Source organism: Solenopsis invicta, chromosome 1, assembly GCF_016802725.1.
Source record: "Solenopsis invicta isolate M01_SB chromosome 1, UNIL_Sinv_3.0, whole genome shotgun sequence".
Lineage (NCBI taxonomy): Eukaryota > Metazoa > Arthropoda > Insecta > Hymenoptera > Formicidae > Solenopsis > Solenopsis invicta.
This window is the reverse complement of record NC_052664.1, coordinates 1,067,844-1,092,784: the sequence shown is the minus strand read 5'-3', so window position 1 is coordinate 1,092,784 and position 24,941 is coordinate 1,067,844. Positions and strand designations below refer to the sequence as shown.

Below are 24,941 nucleotides of genomic sequence, written 5' to 3'. Positions count from 1 at the left end.
TTGGACATATTAAAAACAATCAGTTTATATTCATGGATATCTTAAAGATGTTTTAAAACCATCCAGTGTTACCATTATGGACTTCTTAGAAACATCCACTTTAGGATGCAATGGATTAAAATTGGACTAAATTAATACATTAAACAAATTTTAGACTATAATCGAGACAAAATGATTCTTACGCAATATATTTTTGTCGCTGAAAATAATTCCGTAAATAAAATTGCTCTATCATGTCACATTCCCCAGAATATTTTTTCTTACAAAAAAAAATTATTTATAAATATTTATTTTAATATTGCAAAAAACCGTTTTCTTAATTTTAATTAAAATAAAAATGTTATTTAGAGTAAAAAAAAATCGGGAATATTTCTCAAGTATTTTTTTTCGAAAATTTTCAAGCGGTTACCCATCCAAGTTGCAACCTCATCAAACGTTGTTTGACATGTAAGATTGCTGCGAACTGATGCATGACGGTGATCTGTAAACATTTTGTGTTAACATGTATGTATATATATATATATATATAGTATCAAGTCAATATATGTTATTAAAAAGATAAAAAATATAATTAAAGCATATTATGCTTTGGATGAGTAACCGTTTAAAAAGAGTATCACCAAAAAGATTTGTTTTTTGGTCCATTTTTTGGACCTCGAATTTCAAACTTTTTTTATGCCAAATAGTACTATATAATGGAACATTAATCCCAGAGAAATGTTTCACTTCGTTATATATATATATTTTTTAGATAGATTTTTAGATAGATACAAAATAGATTTTTTTTTAACGCCATGGTGAAGGAAAAATGATCATTTTTTACATTTTTCTCAGAAATCTGACGTGATAGAGCAATTTTCTTGATTCGTGTTCAGCGCGCAAAAATACATGGAAAATGGTAATTTTTATTCAAACAACAGAAAAGAAGTCTAAAAACGGCGCCCTATGTTATGAGAAACCATCACTTTCAACCCTTTATATCTCCGAAACCGCGCTTATGCTTATCTTAAAATTTCTCTGAGATTAATGTTCCATTATATAATACTATTTGGCATAAAAGAAAGTTTGAATTCGAGATTCAAGAAATGGGCCAAATTTGGTATTAATCTTTCCAGAAATAATTCTTGGGAAAAATTCTTTATTTTTTTAACTTTAAGAAATATTTTTATTTTATTTAACATTAAGAAAACGGTTTTTCAGCATTCTAAAATAAATATCTTTTTTGTAAAAGTTTGGGAACCTGTCCCTATCTGAACTTGTGTCATAGACGTTCGACGGATCTCTTGTACCAAAAAAGATGTTCAGTGTCCAAAAATACACGTCCGACGGACATCCATTGGACGTCCATGTGCAATCATGGGCTCGACGCTTGCCATTTATTGTATGCGGTCTGAATTAAGATTTAAAACCCGATTGAGAGCACATTTTACACAAAATGCTCCGTAATAAAAGTAAAACCTCTTGTGCGATTTTTAAAAAATTGTTAAAAAAGCGAAAACAACACATTGCGAGCAAATTTTGAAAAATTTTTGAATAAAATGGTCATTTTTGAAATGTCTAAATGTAAACGTATTTTGTACGTTGTATGTATAATGTATGTTTTTAAAACGTTTGTATTAAATCCATGGACGTTTGGACCAAACTGAAACCAAAACTTGACGTTTAATGGATGTCCTGTGCTGTCTGCGATGGGACACAAAAAATTTTATATGGGAAAAAATTTAAAGCTTCCAATAACATTTCAGAAAAATTGTAACGTTGCAAGTTGCACTGTAATATTATAGAAATATTTCAAAGACATACACTGTCAACATTTCATCAAAATGTTTCAACAACTTCATAGAAATGTAATTACATACTCAATATGTACATACATGTATTAAAACGCACATAGAATGCACCTATATACCTGTAACGTCGTGTGAGATGGCATTTGTATTCTCGTATTCATATATTTTACTAATATAAATCGTATATATTTACATTATTGTATATATTTATAGTGTGTATATATATATATATATATATATATATATATATATGTGTGTGTCAACGAATAAACAAATAGCGATGTTAATTACTATATACTTTGCTATTTTATTTTGTTTTTTGATATATAGGGGAGACCGAGGCTATTTGTAAGATCTTTTTTCTTTTGCGTCTCCTGAATCCTATGTTCATTAAAAAAAGAAAAAAAACATGAGACGGTTTAAAAGGTTGAACCTTCCTCTTCACAATGCCGGTATAGATAGAACATGGAAATGTACTTGCTTTGAAGTACATATAAAAATGTCGACGAGTGCCAAGTATTTCGAATAGCCTTAAGCCCGAGGTAATTCAAAAATAGTCCGGGAATATTATGAAATGTGTGTTTTAAATAAAAAAAAAATGTAAAAAAGCTATTACAAAGACTTTCTTTTATTAAGAAAAGGATATATAGTGTTATAAAAAAATGTTACATTCAACAAAGAAAATACAAACACACAATAGAGAAATTTATTGCTTTGACGTTTTCAAATCAAGTCAAAGACTGTTCGTATTTTGTGTAATTACCCTTAAGTATTAAATTGTGTATTTTGGTACATAGAACGCCAATATGAAAGAAAAAAATCGTTCGAAATACAATTCGACGTTTAGTTTTTTGAATAGTCCCGACATCAACTGTGCGCATTATTACGTATAATTTACAAAAAAAACATCATACAGCAAAAAATATACACGAAATGTTTCAAATACATTCAACTGCACACGATACATTTAAAATTTTCAGAAAGAATATTATTTATCTTACTTAAATTTCGAAGAATCGTTGGCTATCAGAAATTACTTTGACTGTCGCAAAACACATTTTTCACTATTACGACTTCAATGACACCGTTGCCAACAAAACTTTGTTAGCAACATCATTATATTAGAACGTGTTTACAGTATTTAAAGTAAATTTTTAATATGTACTCATAAAAAAATATTTTCATTTTTCAAATTGTCCTGGTCTCCCCTACATATAAAACATGATAATTAATAGTTCATAATTAATAGTTAATCGTTACAGATCATTGTTTAATAGTTTCCAGTCTTATAGGATATGTGTATTATATGTGTATACACATATAAAAATTTAATAAAAGTTTTCTAATATTCAGAATACTTTTAATAGATAAACTTTGAGAATATATTCACTATAAGAATATTCAAGAAATACGATAAAAAATTTGCATAAATCCACAAAGTTTTTCATTTAAATTTTGAACACAAAAGATTGTAAACTTATATTATTGCAACGAGTCTTCTTATTTCTCTTGGATGTCTTTATATGTTCCCAAAGTTTATCTATAAAAATTTGAAGTGTTCCGCACATTTGTAGCAACGTGTTTCAATATAACAATTACATTGTATTGTAACATTATTGTAACTCGTATCGTAATATTCTTAAGAACGAACATTTCAACGTTGCCACAAATTTGCAGTAATATTGCAGAAATATTTCGTAACTTTTATGCAATGTTATAACATTTTAATGTAACACAGTGTTTAAGCAATATTTATGAAATCTTTTGGTGCATTGTAGAAAGAAACTTCAGCAGCAATTCTATAATTATGTATTTAGCGCTGATCTTGTTCTATTTCTGTCGACAATATGATAATAATACTGTGTTAAAACAGAACTTCTCAATTTCTATTGCCAATCAAATTTGATTGCGTAGATTCTGCTCGGTTTTTGCTACTGATTTACTGTCCATTATAAGATTACATTTACTCGTAATTTGCTGTCAAATTATGTCAACAATTTTTGTTATATATCTGCTAACTTTTTGTTGATATCGTTGGTGAATCAAATTTTGCATTAATTTTGTATCGATTTTGCAAACAAAATTTGTAGCAAATTGTACAAAATCTATTTTTGAGAAAATTGATAATGAAATGTTAGTATTTCAAAATTCAGGCACCACTAAAAAGGAACAAGGATAATGTAATAATATGTAATATTTATTACTTGAACATTTAAAGAATTACTTCCATAATAATTAACATATACTTGTGTTTTCTATGATAGTTAACATGTGATGCAAACACATTTTTACATGAATGAAATTTATAGTCTTAATCAACCTGAAAATGATTGTGGAGCTTACATGAATTTCGTACAACTCTTTCCTAAATCATTATTGGAAATTTTAGCTTTTGGGACAAGAAACAAACATATATTAATTGTGTAGCTTTGCGTATGTAAGCTAATAGATGATTGGTTGGCAATTAATTGATTTCCAACTGGTCTTTGAAAAATGCCATTGGTATAAAAATTATTTGTTGAAACTTGAATGTCATGAGATAGACAAATAATGTCCTCTTTCTGTAAATCTTTTTCTAAAATGTTTACAATATCCATAATTAACAATTTGCTAATTCAAAATTTTGAGGGGATACTTCCCGTCCGTGAAACAAAGAAGACGTTTACTTTGCGTGCTTTGATCGTGCTTTTCAATTTTTGTGTTTTTAGAGTGGGACTTGAGGCAAGCTTGACAGAGTTTTTTCTCGTTGTTTAGTGAGACTGTTTTCTTTGTATACAAGTTGTAATCTTATTTAATAAATATATATAATATATAAAATTTTATTGGGTCACCTTAGGGCTACAATTTCTAATAAAACAAATCCTCTCGCAATATATCTGTACAATACATATGTATAATACACATTCACTTATTTAATTTACAGTCTTACATTCTACGCCGCAATTTTATTCTCGTACTTTAACGTGAACCTTATTCTAATCTAATCCTAACGTAAACCTAATGTACGCGCATATCTATTGTATACACAGACACGCGCGCACGCACACACGCACGCACACACACACGCGCACGCACACGTTATCTGCCCTATTCCTCTATTTAGCCTATCCAGATCTTCGCGTCCGGTTTTCCTCGCGATCAATCCTCTTCCTCATTCTCTTTTTCATTCATTTTCTTTCTTATTCATTCTTCTTTCTCTTTCGTCTCTATTGTCCTCCTATTTCCTCCTCCTTTATTCCCTCCTCTTTCCATCTCTAATTTATTTATCCTTAATTAATAAATATGTAATTGTATTACGTAAGTAACATTCTTGGCAACAGATTGAAAAGACTTGCTCGGATTGTCGATGCCATCTTGCCATTGCAGGTGTGTTTGACACTTCTGTATAATATCATTTGTAATTAAGGATGAAAAATTAACCTCTCGCTCCCCGTTGAAAGGGTTCTGAGGAGTCTTAATCTCGCGTTTTTCAGAGCTTTGTATCGGCGGTAAGCACTGTTTTAACTATATAATATGATATAAGGCGGCAGCATTTTACGGCACATGACTGACACTACACATTGTTGCGGGACTTCAAAGAATCAAGCACAATTGCGAGATAGGAAGCGGCATTCGGATATCATTGACCTAAATTACACCGAGTCCGTCACTTATATTATACATTAAGCCCAAACGCGATAGGTCACAATGATGTAAATAGTTGTGGACTCCCTTGTTTGGGTCAGGTAACTTTTTTGCGGTTCCTTATCTATCTTATGTGCTCGGAGGCCGTTCAAAATAGCGTGTGTAAACAGAGATAGACTAAAGTGGCGCAACATATACTAATAAATCCTGATAGATAGCTCTGTTTTATGCAGGATTTACTATACTGTACAATATTTGCGCGATATGCTTATCGAGATCTTGTTCAACAAATGGCATTAACATGTTGGATACGGCTACCTATATTAGGACCAAAGGTAGGAAATATGTCTAAAACGTTATAAACGTTAGTGACCTACTTAGATCAGGGTACAGGTTAATGCATAGGACAGCTTGCTTGATGTAAACTAAGCCACTGGCCTATACAGGGTCGGACTAAAACATACCAAAACTCACTGAAAAAGAACTAAAGAGGATTTTAACTCTAAAATGCTGCAAACAAAAAATTTTTTTACTACAAGGTTAAATGTGTTTTAACAAAATTTAGAGATATTTGTGCTTTAAGTTGTTTTTATTGTTATTTTTTACATTGTAGTCAAAGTGTAAATTGTAAAAAACAATTCACAAGTGTTCAGTTCACAAATGTTATAATTCTCCTAAATTGCAATTAAACATAAAATTGTGTGATAAATTAGCTATACATGTATTACGTTTACAAACGTTCTTAAATTATTGATAAAGTAATCTTTATTTTATCAATAATTTTATACTGTTGAAATTTTACCTCAAGTAAGTAATCATATGAACAGTCCCTACTTTACAGGAAAAGTATCATCTACAATGAGATTGAGATCTTTGTCTATCTAATAATAGTCAATAATAGTCAATAATGGGATCTATAGCTCATTCTGACCCAATGAAAAGAGGTCTACTAGTTTGCTGAACTTTGTATTCCCATAGGGGAAAAGGGCGTTTTTTTGGCCTCACCGTTGCTAAGCAACATGAAAACAATTCCGAGAACTGGATGTGCTCATGATATAAATACAAGGGTATGCTCTTCCGATGGACGAGTTTAGAACATTCTTGCGCAGCAGCCTGCTTACGTTACATTTGTACACCCTCGGCTACGTTCAGATCACTTCGGCGCAATAAAATATAGCTGCAGCAGGCATGTAATGACACATGGGTTGTCATTGACATCATAGAAGATAAAGGTTTAAAATACGTCGCTGGCTACGTAGCCTATAAATTTAAACATAAATATCCTTATTTAGGTGCAGAAACATGCTTCTAGCCAGTTAATGTAGCCAGTTTAAATGATTTAGACTGGCTACAGTTTATTTCACGTGGCAATTGTATATATCCCTCTAAAGAACTGTTAGAAACTTATGAATATAGAGTTATGAATATAGAGTTCAGTAAATTCCACGGTTCGTCACTTTGTAAGGATAAATTTATTTTTAATACATTGGCTGGAAAAATAATAGGTTTAATACATCTTATTGAAATACCTAAAGAGGTAATATTGTGTTTGGTAAGAACGCGAACGTACATTCGTGTACGTGAAATAAATCGTACGATTTCTATACAAAATAGAAATAGATATAAGAAAAAAAATTGTCAAAATTTGTCAATAATAAAATTACATAGAGAGATATTAATATATATGTAAACAATGGTTTTCCTTTCTATTCATAAATCCCCAATTTTTCAAATAAAGTACTAAAATTTAATTGAATTTTATTTCAGCTAATTTTCACTTTATTTCACTTAATGTGTTTTGCAATAAATACACATACATAAACAATAAAATTGCTATATTAATGCTATTTTAATTATATTAATGCTACTTAAAAATAGTACAATTTATTAACAATTAATTCATTTTTAATTAATAATTTCCATGTATCCAATATTGTTCATAATTCTAATGTATCCAAAATATTTCAATGTATTCCATGGATTCCGATATTAATTTTAGCTTAGCTAATTTATAAACTGATGTGACATACTTCTTATTCATCACTCTGGTGAGAGTCTCGTTTATTCTGTAATAACATTGCCATTATTTACTTAATTATTTATTATATACTTTATTTTACTGATTATCCCAAGTAACAGCGATCATTTTTCAGCTTTCTCTACGTGTATTCGACAAATTAAGCGTAAGCGCTTCAAATTTGCCGCCTAATGATGACGTAGCTGGCTGCAATTCTCATTGGTTGGCTGGCGTTACCATGCGCAAAAGCATACCCTTGTATTTATATCATGGGTGTGCTCATGATACAAAGAGACGTAAGATGCGTTCCGTTTCATGTATGATAAGTGTGGTGCATCATATATCCTTATTTAACGTTAGTTGAACAGCAAGCATAAATAATGCATTGCATACATTATTCGTGAAACGGAACGCATCTATGACGCTCGTATCTAGGACAACGCAGAGGAATAATCTATTGCAGAAAAGCAAAAAGGTTGGGACGAAAGAATTTATTAAGAGTGATTTAACGGACAAAGCACATAAGATGGTTTATCAGGCACAATGCTTATCACGCGAGGTTAACAAAATGGCGGGCAAGTTCAAGCTGGCAATTGCAATTATGGAGGATGGATAAGCAGAACTTTGGCCCGGTTGACGCAAACAAACAATAACTGATTAACAAGTTTAAGAATTCCGGATGGAATTAGCTAAAAATCCGATTACAAAAAACATATCGCCTATAAAACAATTCATAGGATTTTCAGTTCCAGGAACACTAATGCACCAAGACTTGTGTCAGATGTAATTATAGATCATACTAAATTGATCTAGAAATGAATATTCTTAATTCTGCCAAGCTTTCTCACACAAAATTACGTATGATTTGTAGAATAATACGAGACAAAAGAAGATACAAGATGCACCGGAAATATTGGTAGTGAACATTATTGGATTGTAGAAACTTGGTAGGTCACATCGTGCAAATTAGATCCAACAATTACTAATAAGTTTTATTGTATCTGGTTAAATGCAATCAAAGAAAAATAGCCTTGGTAGGCCGAGTAGTAGACTTTTGTTATTAATTTCTAAGGAAGCTGATGAGTTAGAGATTCTCGAGATTACTAACTGGTGGATTATAATCAAAGTAAATTTTGGTGCAAGATGGATAATTTTGAAAATTTCTTACTTCAAACTTCTGTCTTCATCTTACATATGGTCTAGAAATATACAGATTATCATTACAGAGATATATACAAAATATCTCGTTGATTCAGTATTAAGTAGTGATTTTAACCCAAGAATTTCCGAAAAAAATTTTCTACCCTGCGATGTGGTAGAAGATACTTTGCTTGAGTTTGTGAGAGTCTCATGTGATAATGTTCTAAATCCGTGTGAAAATTACCTTACTGAAAGGCAATGGCTTTGCAGTTATTAATAAGTCGAAAAGTGATTGCCAAGCAATTGCAGGCTACACTCCTTGCCACATTGCCAAATAGAACAGCGGAGTCTAATGATTTAAAACCTATGTATTAGGTACCTTTAATTATTAAATTGAAAATAAATTAAAAATAATTGTAAATATATTTTTTTATTATTATTACAGCTCAACGGTGGAAGAAAGGAAAATGGCGTCACAATGGTCAACGCCGACGTGAAGGATGCTTGGACTTGTGAAGCCATGAGAAACGCGGGGATCGCGGGAAACGCAAGGAACAACGATGCTTTATTAATAATATTTAAATGTGAATTCTTGAACACAAAATTTGTTATAGTATAACAATATAAATAAAATAATACAAGACTTATGTCAATTACAAAAATAAATTCAAATTAATTTTATTTCGACGTCCTTATATTTTTATAATTGTTATTTATTAACTATAAAAATTATTATATCCAAGAGAACTTTCTTGCTCTTGGCTGGATTAATCGAAAACTCTAAAGTAGCTGTCTAAAAATATAGAAACCTTCTATCAAAATCTACTTTGGTCAAGAAGAATTAAAACCGACTTTTTATTAGATGATACAGAATATTAGAAAACTTTGCAAGTGCTATATTGGAAGCATGCGAGGTGGCAGGTGTGTACAATTATATAAAAAAGCAATTCTGAGAAACTTACATAATTTGATACTAAATATTGTGAAAGCAAGCTTTTTTACAATGACTCTAAGATGCTGTCGGAAGGATAATTTCCTGCGTGACTCTGTCTTCACCTAGAAGCCAAGCGCTGTTACAAAGTTGTTATTATAAAAGTAAAAAAGTGTATGAAAAGCAGCGTAAAAATCAATTGACGATTATTAGGAATACGGGCAAATTCTGGCAAGCTGTTGATGTATATAGAATTAGGTTGCCTAGGTCCTGTGTTGATATTGAAACACGGACAAAATATTTTATAGGCATTTTCCCAAAAAAGAAAACCATTAAATAAATTATTTTACGGAACAGAGCACCCATTATTGGATCAATTTTACTCTAGAAAAACTACAAAAAGTTCTGATTAAACTGAAAAATTCAAAAGCTTCTTGAGATGGATGGTATTCCAAATATTAGAGTAAGTAAAACTGCACTTTTATCCGCAGTTTTGCTAGAACATGTCTTTAAGTTTGTCACACTGCGTTTCGGGCAAACAGGCTTTAAGTTGGCATTAGTGGCGTCCCGTGAGCAAAGCTGGACCTTGATCGTGTAAATTGGTTTACCGTTATGAGCGTGTAAATATGGCCGCTCCGCTAGAAGTTTGCATCAAAGAGGAACAGAGATTTGTAATACGATTTTTTTGGTCGAAAGGAGTGAAAGATGCTGAAATTCATCAGATGTATTTAACACAATACGCCGATTTGACAGTATCAACTCTTGTCCTTGCTGAACCTTTCCGTTGGTGGTAGAAGTTGATGGGCGTCCTGCTGCCTATTCGTGTATCAAACTTGTGCATCCACTTTTAAACTTTTTAATCCATTCATATATACTTCTACGTGGTAAAGCATTGTCCGTGCATTGTGTTAAAAGCCTCCGATGAATTTCAGCACCTTTCACTCCTTCCGACCAAAGAAATCATATTACAGCTCTCTCTTCTTCCTTGGTGCAAACTTCGAGCGGAGATGTCACATTTACACGCTTATAGCGGTAAACCAACTGACGCGATAAAGGTCCAACTTTGATCACGGGACCCTAATAACGTTAACTTAAAACCTGCCTGGTCGGAACGCAGTATGACAAACTTAAAGACGTGTTCTAGCAAAAGTGCAGATAATTTTTGACTTGCCTTTATAAATTCTATAAGAATTTACTAAACAACTGGAGATTATTCCTACTTATATGGTTTAATACTATCTTAAGAAAAAATGCATCCTAAGTACATAGTCTATATTAATATTGTCACGCAAAAGGCGATCTTGGTAACCCAAATAATTATAAATGTATTGCTGTTATTTGTGACGTTGCAAAATTATTTATTATTTTCTTAAGAGATTGGGTATTGAAATGGACTGAGGAATTAGATGTCATTCCTGAATGCCAAGCAGGTTTCAGAAAAAGATTGTTATGACAACATATTTTTCTTACTGGTAGTTGTTCAGATGCAACTGGGATAATATAGTATATTATAGTATATGCTCTCATTTCAGTAGGATCTTTGACTCAATCAGGGATAAATTACTTTGGAAGAAGCTATAGTATAAATTATTGGTATAATATAAATTATTATGTTCTCTGCTCTTTACGTTGTTTTTTAACACATAAAGAATTTTTTAGAGAGAAGAATTAAATATCTGAATATATAATATATAATGATATAATATCTGAATATATAATATCTGAATATATAATAAGAATAATGCATGATATCTTAATGTTGCTTTATGCTAATGAGTTGGTTATTTTGTGTGTTCATCAATTGACTTTAAAAAGTAATTAAATATCTTGTATGATTTGAATACTTCTGTGATTTGAATAGTTTGACAGTAAACTCTTCAAACACTGAAATCATTCCCTTTTCAAGATCAGGTATACGTGCGGTTAAAAAGCAAAGATTCAAGAATAATCTTGAAATGACCGAAATAATTCATAAAATTAAATATCTTGGTATTGATAAGGAGATGCTTTGCAAAATACGAAATCAGATGAACCTTAGTTCATTCGAAAGAAAAGGGGGGGGGGGTCAAGGGTATAAAAAGTGTCACAGCGTTTGAGCGCATGGGCCTTCGTTTCAGAGAAATTTGCATGTGAAGTTTGGCATTCGCCGTGCGGTGCGTTAAGTATTATTGCGCGGTAGGTTAAAGCGTAAAGCGCGGTGGCTGAGGAGATTAAGGCGCACCTTCTATTTTGCCCTCGGCGACCGCGTGAAGAGAGGTGTTCGAAACCTCGCAACACCAATTTTTTTATTCAATAATAGCTACATTTATCAATTGTAAATACCTTTTATTATTTTTAACAAGATATTAATTGTTATATATTATTTGTTACATGTAACCAAATATAATAATTAAAAAATTCGCATATTTATTCAAGTTTATTCAATTACTTTTATTTATTATACAATTCTGACATTGCTGTACAATGTTGTGGATGAAAATTTACGTAAAAGCATTAGAAACACAAATTAACTGTAGCCATGAGCATTATATAAAAGAATAACGTGTTTTACAAAAACATTTAATATTATGTATGTTTACAGGAAAACATAATTAATAATTGATTCACGTTACTAAAAATTAACTTAACAATCTAGGTTTAGTACAGATATCTGTGTATTTCGCAATTGAAAGCAACTTCTTGCGAGTTTAGAAGTTCTAATCTGGGTATAAGCGCAGCAAATAAGACAATAAAAAAAAAACCGAAAATGGCATCTGGGGCAGTTCTATCAATTTTAGTTTCTAGCAAATCAGATGCTTGGTTCATAAAGTTAAAATTATTTGACTCGATGATTGCTTCAACATCAATTTATGGAGCACCTATCTGGGATTTCAGATATCTCGATCAAATCGAGATCGTACAAGTTGAATTTTTCAAAAAAATGTTTGCTTTTCTCAGAAATACTCCTTGTTACGCATTAAGGCGCTAAAAATTTTACCAATAGCCAATGCAATTTTACCAGTGCCATGAAATTAACTTGAAAATGGATTCATTCATTTCGTGCAAAAACGCTAAATGAGCTTAATTTCATCAAAATCAGAGGTGGTGGAGATCTTAACATTTACCAATATTTCTATTATGTCAGATAATGATAAAGATAACAAAGAGTATAATAATTTAGATAAAGATAAGATAAGACTATTTCTGTATCTAGATGATTATTTAGATAATTTTATATAGGTAACGGCAAACAACTGCCTATGGTGTATATCAGCTTATGCAAATGCCGGTGATACTTAATAAAATCATAGAAAACATACATTATTTTAAATTGCGCTATCTTGGTGTGGGACAATTTTTTTTTATTTGAAAAGGTAAAGTCCTTACTTTGCCCTACCAATATTAATAATTATATTCGCCAATTTTTTGTTAAGTGATGGAGGATTGCAAATTAAAAAATTTTAGGTATCTCGAATACTTATTCAAAGCTGTCCACGCCTTTGAGTATTAAACTGAATAAATTTGAAATTAAAGCACCTCACAATAGAAAGTTTACATTACAAAAATCTTTTTAAATTTTTTTTACATTAATTTTTTGCCAACTAATTACAGTTAAAAAATTGAAGTTTAAAAATGATGAAAAACGATTCTCTAATTTTTTAAGCAGTGTATTTTTAGCAAATATGTCGAATAAGGAACCTTTCTTCTTGATCATGAAGTAAAAATCATTGGAACAGAGTCCCTCCATTATATGTAATAAAAAAATAAGAATTTCCATATAAGAAATTCAAGTCGACCTTAACATGACCTTTACAACGCCATCTAAAATCAATTACGTATATCAATATAACATGAGCAAGAACAACTTTTATCTGAAACATTTTTTTAAAATAACCACTTTCCTCGTTTTCAAATGGAGTCGGTTTTCCATCATTTTCAAAAACGGATGGTTTAAGGCATTTTGTACCGATACATATATTTATACGCAATTACATACATTACTGTATATTTGGGCTTCAATTTTATTATACTAAAATACGCAAGAAACAGATGGATTTTCTTTCAAAAAAGTACCTTCATTTTTTCATGAAATTATAAATTTAAATTCTTTTCAACTTAACAAATATAAATTGTATGAACAATACCAAAAATTTATTTGTAAGGTTTCATAGTACTTTTTAATTCTGTGTGAATAAAAGCTAGATTTTAATTTCGTAGATAACAAAAACTTTTACAAGTGTATACGCTCTACGTAATTTTCAGAAGTATTTTACATATTAATTTTTTAATTTTATTTTAACTCGAAGGCTTTGAATGTAAATTTCATATATAATAATATTATTGAATTTAATGTATATCATTATGTGCGTATGAATTAAGTGCGGCAAATAAAGTCATGTTATATGTGAGTTGTAGTTGTGGAATATGCCTCTGCCATAATTTTATGTGTATCTTTCTTGTAACATTACAATAATCTTATTGTAGATGTTATATAATGTTTATTAGAAGCAAAGAAATTGTTTTAAAAAGCTTTAAATTTTATTTAAAAAAATTTGTACGCCAAAAAAATTATTTAAAGATAGTTTTTTTAATAAAATGTATTTTATGAAATGTTCGTGAAAATTTATTTTGTGACTCATTTGTATGTTAAATCTACGAACAATTATTAATTTTTATTCTTTTATAAATAAAAGTATCTCTTATAACATTAGTTGTTAGTATTCCACGACCTCCCTGCTTTTCCACAAACGTCTTCCTTTTTTGCTTTCTTCAGTAAATTTTAAATTGCGTTCGTTCTATATACCCCATGAACTTCTACCTATAAGGTGATTGGTAGAACTCTTTGGCTAATAAACTGGCATTAGTTAAAACTGTTTCGCGTTAATATTTACTGAATTGTTGTCACGAAACAAAATGGTATTCCACAAACTCCCTCTTTTCTCTAAAGATACCAAATTAATTTCTAACTCCGATATAAAGTTATAATAAATACAACAGTAAGTTATTTAAATTAAGAAAATGTAATAACATTAATTATTTGTAATAAATTGTAAACGAAAAAAATGACTGTAGGTGTAACAACAATAATCTCTATGTATGGAAAAGAAATGGTTGTGAATTCTAGTTACATTGATATTATATCGAATACATCTGTTAATGTATGCTCATCTTTGCAGTTTTCACATCCATAATTCTTAGGATAAATAACATTAAGTTATAATATCCTCAAATATGGTTGCCACCGAAAGATTATTGCTATCTCTCTAATATTGTCAGCAGAATAAATACTATGGTTGTGAGATTTATAAAATACAATTGCACAATACACTAAAAGTTTATTTCAGTAGCAGTTCTTACGCCATATTATGTGAAATTGCATTCACTGCAAACGACGTATTTTGTCAGAAATACATTTATGTCCGCTGGCAGATACATCGAGAATATAAAACTGCGTCCCAATGTACATTGCTAGTGTGAACTACAGATTTTTCAGTACCGGCAGTGAATTTCGGAACACAGCTAACAATAAATATTACTCGCGTGTATTTACCTGCAAACAGCGTATACATATATTGTTCGGGATAATAAGCAAATAGAGACAGCACTCAGGAGCGGTAGCGGGAGCGGAAGCGGGAGCGCGTGAGCGTCTGTTGTCAAACGACGGAGCGGCGACCCGCGGGATCACTCTGTCTCGCCGTTGCTGGCCGTTTAGTAACTACAAAAAATGAAACCACGTGTTTCCACCAATTATTCGTGATTCTTCTAGAAGGATCTAAAGGCCAGAAAGACTGTGGAATTTTCCAGTTTTCCGCCGGAAGGTTCAAAAAGAATCACAGTAGTTATAAGAGGCCTACGCCAAGCTCGCCCTGCAGTCATTTGCTAAGTTCCAACACGACAACATTGTAAAATCAATTATGCAACTAATTTGTTTATAATAATTATAATAACTACAATAATTAAGAAAGTGTTATATATGCTTCTTTAGATAATTTTTCGTATTAAATCGATTGGCGCAATCAGTTTTCCTCTGCAGTCAATTTTTAACAATTTGTTTTTAACATTTAGTTGTAAAATTGATTTTTGCAACGTGCGTTTTACATCAATAATGCTTTTTTATGCTCCGGTACAATTTCTAATTGTTACTTTTGACTATCTTTATTGGTCTAGTCATTTTCATTATAACTCCTGAAGTATTAGAGAGTAAAATATGTATAGAACCTTATTTGTAAAGCTTATCACAAGCTTCATTCTTTGTTTGACACATACTTTTGTAAAATGAATATTTTCTGAAATAATTAAGAAAAACTGTTTTTTCTTTCTCTAAGTATATCTCAAAAACTAGACAAGAGCGCCAATTAGTTTATAAGAAAAAGTTGTTCAATATCCTTGCCTCTATAACAAGGTCAACATGATTGGAGCTGGGTCTCCTATAGTGCACAATTACCAAAATATCTAACAATATCTAAATAATTAAAGTGAGTGTTCGCGCGGTACTCAAGGCGTAAATTTCTTTCTGTTCAAATCAACTTTGATATAACTTTTTACTAAAGATTTCACAAGTACACGATTAGCTCAGAGTTAGCGTACTAGGTTATTGTTCCAAAGATCTTAGGTTCAAAGATCATCCCACCGGCACCGATGCGTTTTCAAAAATTGTAAAATAATGCATAATTATAATTAAGGAAAAAGGAATGTAAAACAATGAATACAGATTATTAAGCTATAAGAATAATAAGATCTGTTAAACTAAAAAAAAATATTTTTTTCATATTGCACATTTGCTGAAAAGTATATGTAACTATGATTGCAGGAACAATATTATTACGATTGTAGGATCTATATGTAGCTACTCTCACTAAGGTTGGGGCAACCATAGGGATCAACTACCAGAGTACTATGTTTCCCACAACTATTTTGTATTGATGGGCGGAAAATAACATTACTATTCAGTTGTGGCAACCGTAACTTTTTCTCCGTGTAGTATTTGGTACAGGTAAAATAGTAATAAATGATAACGGAAAAATTGAACAGACTGAGATTCAAACTCGAAATTCTTCATTTATACTCCAAGCACCTCATATAGCACAGAAGCTTGCATAAACATTGCTACAACTTTGCAACATTGCACATTGTGTAACGTTGCAAAGACATTCATATTCTTTGCAATATTACTGCATCAATGTTGCAACAATATTTTAAAAATTGTGAAAAATAATGTGTTGTACCTCACCCTCAAGTAGTTCGCGTTACCGTTATCAGACACGGCAGACATGGCAGATGCGGTATTCTCTTTCTAGTAATTAATCACACAGCAAAAAATAAAATTGCGCAGAGTTATGAAATTTTTTATCCATATTTTAATCAAATGAGTTTAAAGAAGCAAATTCTTAAAATTGAATTTGAAAATGAAAGTAAATGAGATGTATTTTGTAGAAATTTTTATATTTGGTAGAAATTTTTTTAATTCTTTTATATAAAAATTAATTCAGAGCCATAATGTTCCTAAAACTTAAACATATATCAAAGTGTTAATATAATAGTACAAACATTATTAGAAACATCAAAACATATTAGCCCGTATTTCAGAACGTACTTATAATAACGTTAGTGCAGTTTTTCATTATTCCATCTTTACCGTTCATTAGATTTTAAACAAGGATAGAATAACAAAAAAGTATTCTGACATCTTTATAAGTACGTTGTGAATACAAGCCATTATATTGTAATTGTAACAATATTCCTTACAAAAAATATCCTAAAATTATCCTCAAAATAAAATTTCCAAAATTTAAAGGCAAATTTAAATGTAATTTCGGATCCCCAAATGATGTTGACCCTCAAATAGGATTGATATTTAAATGATGTCGATCCCAAAACAAGATTGATTCTCAAACGTTATTGATCCCCAAACAGTATTGGTACTCAATAAAGCGTACCACACCAAACGAAGAAAGTAGTTCACTCACATGAAAAATAAGTGCTTGTAACACTATATTTGGGTCATTCTTATGCCTGGTAATAAGAGTTTATCTGAAGGAATCAAGAAAGGTATATTAGCCTGATATATAAATTATAGTTTTAAAATTCTTTTATTGGCGTTTATATTCAAATAAACAAACATAATTATTACTTCTTTAATTTTGAATCAGTGAAATTTTACTGATTTACAATGCTATAGTTATAAGTGTGATCATCAGTGATTATTTACTGTCTTTCAATAATTCCGCATAAGTGGGACTATTCTTACTGATCGGAATCAATATATTATCATTGAAAGACAGTGTATATATCACTGATTGATATAATTATAAGAAAACCATTGAAATTAGGCTGTCATTCAGTGAATAATACACTGATTTCAATTTATTGAGCATTTTTTCAATTTTAGAACAAAATTCATTAAAACAGGAGTCTATAATAAGTATGAAATGTTGTAATAGAAATGTTTTTAAAATCTATCACATACAGTGAATTTTCAAATTAAATTTTTTAAAATTAGATAATTCTCTGCAAAAGTATGTTAATATATTCAAGCAAAAAATTTATTTTGTTGCTTTCACTGGATTAAGCAAAAAGAACTATCGCATATATGTTTTATATATATTATTTATTTATTTTATTATGTATTTCAGAAACTATATTTACATTTAGGTATTAAATTGTCAATAAAATGAACATAATGTAATTTAACATTATTTTTGAAGTATTTTAAAGTGACATATTTGAGAAGTAATGTTTAAACTTGTTAGGCTCAGAGAATTACAATCAGCAATATTTCTGCAAGGTTTCAAGAACAAGAATTGCAGATATTTTATTATTCTAGACTCGTTTGAAACGTTGCCCATATTCAAATTTGCCCCTTTTAAAATGTTTTATTTTTTTATTTGAAATATTTTTGTGACATTTCTGAAAAATTTTGATGCTGTATGAAACTGTAATATTTTTAAATACAGATATTTCACCTTTGTTGCAATATTACAACATTTCGTAACATTTTTGCAATACCGCAATCGTAATATAAAATATTTCTGCTGCATCGGTGAAATCTTTCTACATATACTGTTAGGGATTTAAGGTTCTATACCACTATTATAGTTATTTCAGTCCTATACTTAATCGGCTGTTCGTAAGCTGGAAAAAACTGTTACAACTTATGTATATAAAATCTATATTAATATGTATTAATAATAATTAAAATTAAAGTAGAAAGATATTCGACCGTTACTGTAACAATATAACTTAAACAAGAACGGTTTTATGGTCGCAGCTAAATCTCCGTGCTTGTATTGTTTGTGTGATTTTATATACTTTCCTCAAATTCAATGAACTGCGCGCTGGCTGAGGTGATATTTTTCGCAATAAATTTCTTTACATTCGGGGGGGGGGAGGGGGGAAAGAGTTAATATTAATTTTAATCTTAATGATATGTGATATTACTAAATCTTGTTCAATGTAGAGCTGTGTTATGACTGAAATATATAAAATCACATAAATGCAAGCACGGAGATCTAGCTGCGACCGTAGAAGGCATTCTTGTTTGAGTTATATAATTAAAATTAAGATGCTATTTTACTGTAAATTAATAATATAAATAATATACTCATAAGATCGCAAAATGTATTACACATTTAAATCAAGGAAATGACCAATGCTAGTCAAAAGCGGATGTTAGTGTTGAATTAATAATTTTCGTCGTAAATTTAAATACATTTATTTGTTCCTCCAAACCACGCGTCGCATGTTTGTCGATTATTGTCGGTTATTGTTTAAACAACATAAACTCAAATCCTAGCACAAGGTAATAGTTTTCGCAATAAATTTTTTACAGTTTCGAGGTAAGAAGAGATTGTATAGATGCTTGTTGGCATAAAACTTATTAAATTGATTAGTAATTTAATACCGTGATATTGCTTCTTTGTTTCCATTTAAGAGCTGCGTTTTAAGATCGACAAACAATGCGGAGTGTAATTTGGCAGTACTAGTAAATATATATAAATTCACTTCGGAAATTATTAATTGAGCACTGAAATCTACTTTTAACCAGCATAGACAATTTTCTTGTTTTAAATATGGAATATAAATTAATATGACAGTTGTGCAAGTATTGTTGCTGTGGTGATATAAATTATTTTATAAATTGTCGTAGTAAAGTTTTAGTTTCAATAGTTTATTGAACTTTTTCTTTATTAATTCTGTATATGAAACTTATATAGTCATTACTTTTATAATTACTATAGCTATATATTTTGCTTTAAAATAAAGATGTCTATATAAAAGTTACCAATATATAACAAATCTATTGAACCAACTCTGTTTCAATTTTTATATTTTCTTTCTATAGCTTTAGTTTTATGTAACGCCTATGCTTTTAGATTTTTCTTAAATTTGCAGAAAAATCCATATTTTGGTTTTGAATTATTTTACACACACAACACTTATTGTTTTAGCTCATGACTGTACATCCTTTTCTCATAAATGCCGAACAATAAATGATCTTTTATTCAAAACTTGTAAAGTCTCGCTATTGTCACCAGAATGCTCTGTCTAACGTTTTTCAAACAAAAGTTACGTCAGTCACGATCTTATTAGATAGACTGTAACAAAGTGAAGCTTCTTAAGTTTTGAATAGTTGCATGGGGAAATGTAGTAAACGCGCGCGCGCAAGAGGGGGAGAGAGAGAGAGAGAGAGAGAGAGAGAGAGAGAGAGAGAGATCGTAATTAATAATTCTTATTAAATTATTTAATAGAATAATTTAATAGAATAATTTTGAATAAGGATTTATTAACGTTTTTATTGACGTTTATTTCAGATTTAATCACAGAAATACGGCTGGTCGATGTATTCACAAAGTATGAGAAAGAGAGAGAGAGAGAGAGAGTTTCGTGATTCGCACTGCATCTCAAGTTGCATAAAAAGAACTCATGGGACTTTCGTATTTTGTCATGTAGAAATGTTTCTCAAAAGCTTTCGTAGAACGAGATTTGCCATGCAGTAGACTGTGAGAAAGAAAGCCGCTTGAAGAAAATCTAACTCTTCGGTTTGTCCAAGTGACATTTTAGTGCAGACACCTCTCGCAAAGTGCAAGTTCCTCCTTTGCTGAGTTTTCTGTGTCATTTTGATGAAGAGAATTCGAGCAATTTTTATTGTTCTGTTTTTATAATTACAACTTCAACTCACGTGAATGAATGAGTTATTTGCAACTACTTTTTACGCTTTAAAATTTGGAAAAACTTTCTTCATTTTTTAGTAGAATTAAATATTTTATAAGTCTATTTACATCTGTTTGCATAGTTTTGAATTCTGATAGTTTTGAAAAATAAATGCGATACTTTCAAGACTCAAATTTGAACAAAATAAGTCTTTCTATGACACTTATGTGGTCGACGTCCGACCTATGACTGTATTCCAATATATAAAATTTAGACTATAATAGAGCTTCGTAATAGTGCACAAAATGCTTTCCGTACTAGACTAGGTCTCAAAACTCAACTCGCGAAAGCGCTTCTGTCTCTCCGTTGCCTTGATAGAGAAAGGCAGACAGTAAGAAAGAAGAGTGGGATACTAGAGTTTATATTAAAAAATGCTTTTTTCATAAACGTCAGTTGGGTATGACACTTGAAATCAAGTTCAAGTAAAGTTAGATTATTGCACAGATATCTATAATAAACCTAGATCGCTAATCTGTGCCATTAGCACATGAGGCAGAAAGGATTTCCGTTTTCAACCGTGTTACTTACAACAAAATGGCCGCTTATAGGTATGAATACAGGAGCAAGAACTTCAGAAAATATTCCAAGCACACCACTTGTGCTTGGTTTGTCCATATAGTCTTTAGCTTTAAAATGCGCACTGCAAATAAAATGATTTTTGGTTGGTTAAAAATCTTCTCTTCCAATTGCGTCAATCCATATTTGCAATATTTCAAGCCAATTTAAAGGAAATCTAAAACGTGTATGTAATGCTTATTTGAAATATAACCACCCAGATAACCAAGCTGGATTTGCACAACGGGCAAATTAATGCATTGCATGTATTGTTATTGAATTTGCAGGCAATTTGCTGGCTACAGAATTTAACGTAAAACTGAGTCAGCAACAGAAGAGCAAAAACACAACATCAGTTAATAAAATATTAAGAGCATACGTTTATTAATAATAACATATCATGTTCACAGCAAACTGTCGGCTCGTCACGAGCTTGCATTCGTATATGTCATAATGATAGCAATATGTCAACAAAATAATTGCACGTATGATATCAAAAGATTAAGAAGTAGAATATTTGGTGAATATTGTTAAAGATTCTAAATTGCAGCTTATTATCGACAATTTGGTGACATGACAATATTCGGTCTCGCCGTGTGTAAGATCCCACGCAAACAAGTGAGTGCTGGCGCCACCGCTAGGCGGCAACGCCGCGGGGGATTTCTCGTGAGTCAAGTGCGGCCACAGGCGTTATATCTAAGCGCCACCGCGACCGACTCCCCAATTCATACCATGGTTCATACTTCAGTGAGCCTTAGGAGCTACATGTTGTAACATCGAAACAAATACTCGCTTTTTCAATTTTTTAAAACATGACGTGTGTATAGGACGCTGTTCCACATAAAATTTTATATTTTTGGTGCAAAAATCCCGATCGATTCCGTTTTACATTTTTTTTAATCGGTTTTAATTGCACATTTTTGGAAGGGAAGAATCTTGAGATTATATTAATATTCTGGTGAAAAAATTTTGCAAATATTTGTAGCAGATATATACAAATATTTTGCAAGAATTTGACTGCAGAATCTTTCAGAAGAATTGAGTATAATGAGAAAGCAAATCGTCTTGTTGGCAAAATCTTTCGAAAATCTACTGCAAGATTTACTGCAGCCTTGCAGAAAATTACTACTAAGATAGTAATCAAATTGCCGACAACAAAAGCTTCACGTGTAGATGCCATGTATAATGATGATTTGCTGACATTTTGATATCAAACACATCAGTTGAATGTAGTGCACGCATGATAACAACTTGCTGGCAATTTGCTGAATTTAAATGAAGACTTTAATGACGTCAGAACAATGGACAGTTTGTGGAAACACCTTGGTTCTAGTTTGATGAAATTGAATGCGGAATAAGCAACAGCAAAATGTCATCTGATTATGGTCATTTGACTATCAGGGTTTGGAATGTCATAAAACTCGTATGTTACAGACATATATATTCATTCTTTTTTTTTTCAACCGGCTCAACGACAACACATATGTACTAACACATGCGTCGGTGCCATTTTCTTGTTGGGTAAGATGGCCGAATCCAGAAATTCTGCCGAACTTAGCGATCTAGATTTAGTAAAGGTATCTGTGAATTATTGTAATAATGTTGATATTTTGACCAGCGTTAGGAACGTTACCTTAAAAGTAACTCGTTACTGTTACTCGTTTTCATAAAGTAACGCGTTACCGTTACTTCAAAAATAATGATTCGTTACTTTTTCGTTATTTTTTTGTAATGTTAAAGTATCAAGTTATTAGATTTTAAAATTATATTATTTAATATTTAATATTGTATGTAATAATAAATATTAAAACTTTCAATTCTCTAAACTTATATACAATTGTATAAAACATAGTTTTTTTTATATTTATTTAACTTGTCTAATACATTTTCGATAGCTTTATATTAATATCTTATTTACTTTTTACTATTTTTGTACTGCACAATTTTTATGGAAATTTAGATTAAACATTGTTTTTAGATTTAAACCTCGTCACGTTTTAAAAATAGTTTTTCACGTGTTATTTTCTGAAATTTGCGTCGAGAAGTAAATAGACATAACTTTTAGTACTTATTTATTGTAACAGTTTTGGAAGAATATGTTTGCTGTTACTGAAGTATTATGAGTAGATAATAAAATGTACAAATGTTATAAACTTATGAAATTTAAAAATGCAAAAAAGACATACAGCAGTAACAGCCGTGATAGCTATAATTGAGAAAGATAAAAGGAAAAAAAATTAAAAAAAAGTGTTGGTTTCAGAGATTTTTGAGAATTGTGCAGTGAAAATAATGCATGAATTTTATTACGCAATCTTTCTTATTTTGCATTTAAAAGATTTGCGAATAATAAGTTATTGTCCTATGTCTGCAACAGAATTTGAAATATTGTTACGTTTAGTAGGGCCAACACAATTAGTAAATAATATTTTTTGCAATAACTGCGATGGTACATATGTAGGGCAGACAAAGAGACAGTTGAGGACTAGAACAAAAGAACATATTAATAATATTAAACTTGATCCTTCAAAACGCTCAGTTATAACAAACCATAGAATATTTTTTTACCACTCCTTCAATTGGAAGAAAATAAAAATTCTTGACACCGAAGAAAATGACCAATAATTTTGGAAATGATACATATAAAACAACAAACAAACGGACTAAACTCACAGAATGATACAGAATTTTTTCATGATTCTTATTTTTGTTTACTTGACTCGTTTAAAGACAACACGGATATACGTTACTGACATCTGCTTCAACGGATCTGCCTCACTTGTGCTCCATCTGTCTCGGCAATAAGATCGTCGTCGATGGCAAACGTTTATATAATCACTGTTTGAATACTTTTTCAAGTAAGCTTTTTAATTTATCTACGGCAAAAAATTTGTACAATTCATATAACACAATGACTCCATCGTCAATACATAGAAAACAAACGTGGCGAATACTACGCTTGTAAAATAAACTTACATATGAAACCGCGAGTGATTTCGTGAGTTTTATCATGTAAGGAAAAAATTGTGCTGCTTGGATGACTCTCTTCATTCCACCAAAAAAGAGATGGATTAACAACACTTGCACACACACGCACACACGCAAATTTACATCTGATGCACGAGATTGCCCGTTCGCCATCAAAAATCACAGATGGTATGCGACACATGCAACAATTTAAAATAGTTTAGGGAAAATTTGTTATTCTTAAATATGTAAAACAGAGGGAAAAAATTTTTTTTTATAAAAATGACTTTCAATTGTATTATAATTGAATTTTATAGGCTGATGAAGGCTAAATAAAGCCGAAACGTTCCTACGTAATTGTTTAATATGTTATTGTAAATTAAATTTTGAATTAAATCGTTTGTTTAATTTGGCTCGTTAATCTGATCGTTTATTACTATACTTTGTGTTTAATCACAATACGAGCGTTTCCCTAAGCTTTTTATTATTTAAATAATATGATATGCGTGATCCAATTTCTGTACCAGAGCAATTAGTGTTAATTTTAAGATTTGTTACTTTATAAAAATATTGCTTTTTCACAATTCTGTAAAAATCATTCTTTCTTAGTTTAGAAATATTGTTTAAACTTTTCACAGATTTCTTTTCGATATTTCAGGTATTTGGCATCCAGTGGTAGTATGTCATCTCTATCATATTAATATACAGAATCTTCCAAAAATGTGGAAAC

At 30.7% G+C, this 24,941-nt stretch overlaps 1 protein-coding gene across 2 annotated transcripts in view; it reads right to left on the bottom strand.

Moving 5' to 3' along the window:
• Nucleotides 1-24,941, bottom strand: part of LOC105202925 (5-hydroxytryptamine receptor 1) — a 492,922-nt gene that overhangs the window by 395,846 nt on the left and 72,135 nt on the right. The window lies entirely within an intron of this gene.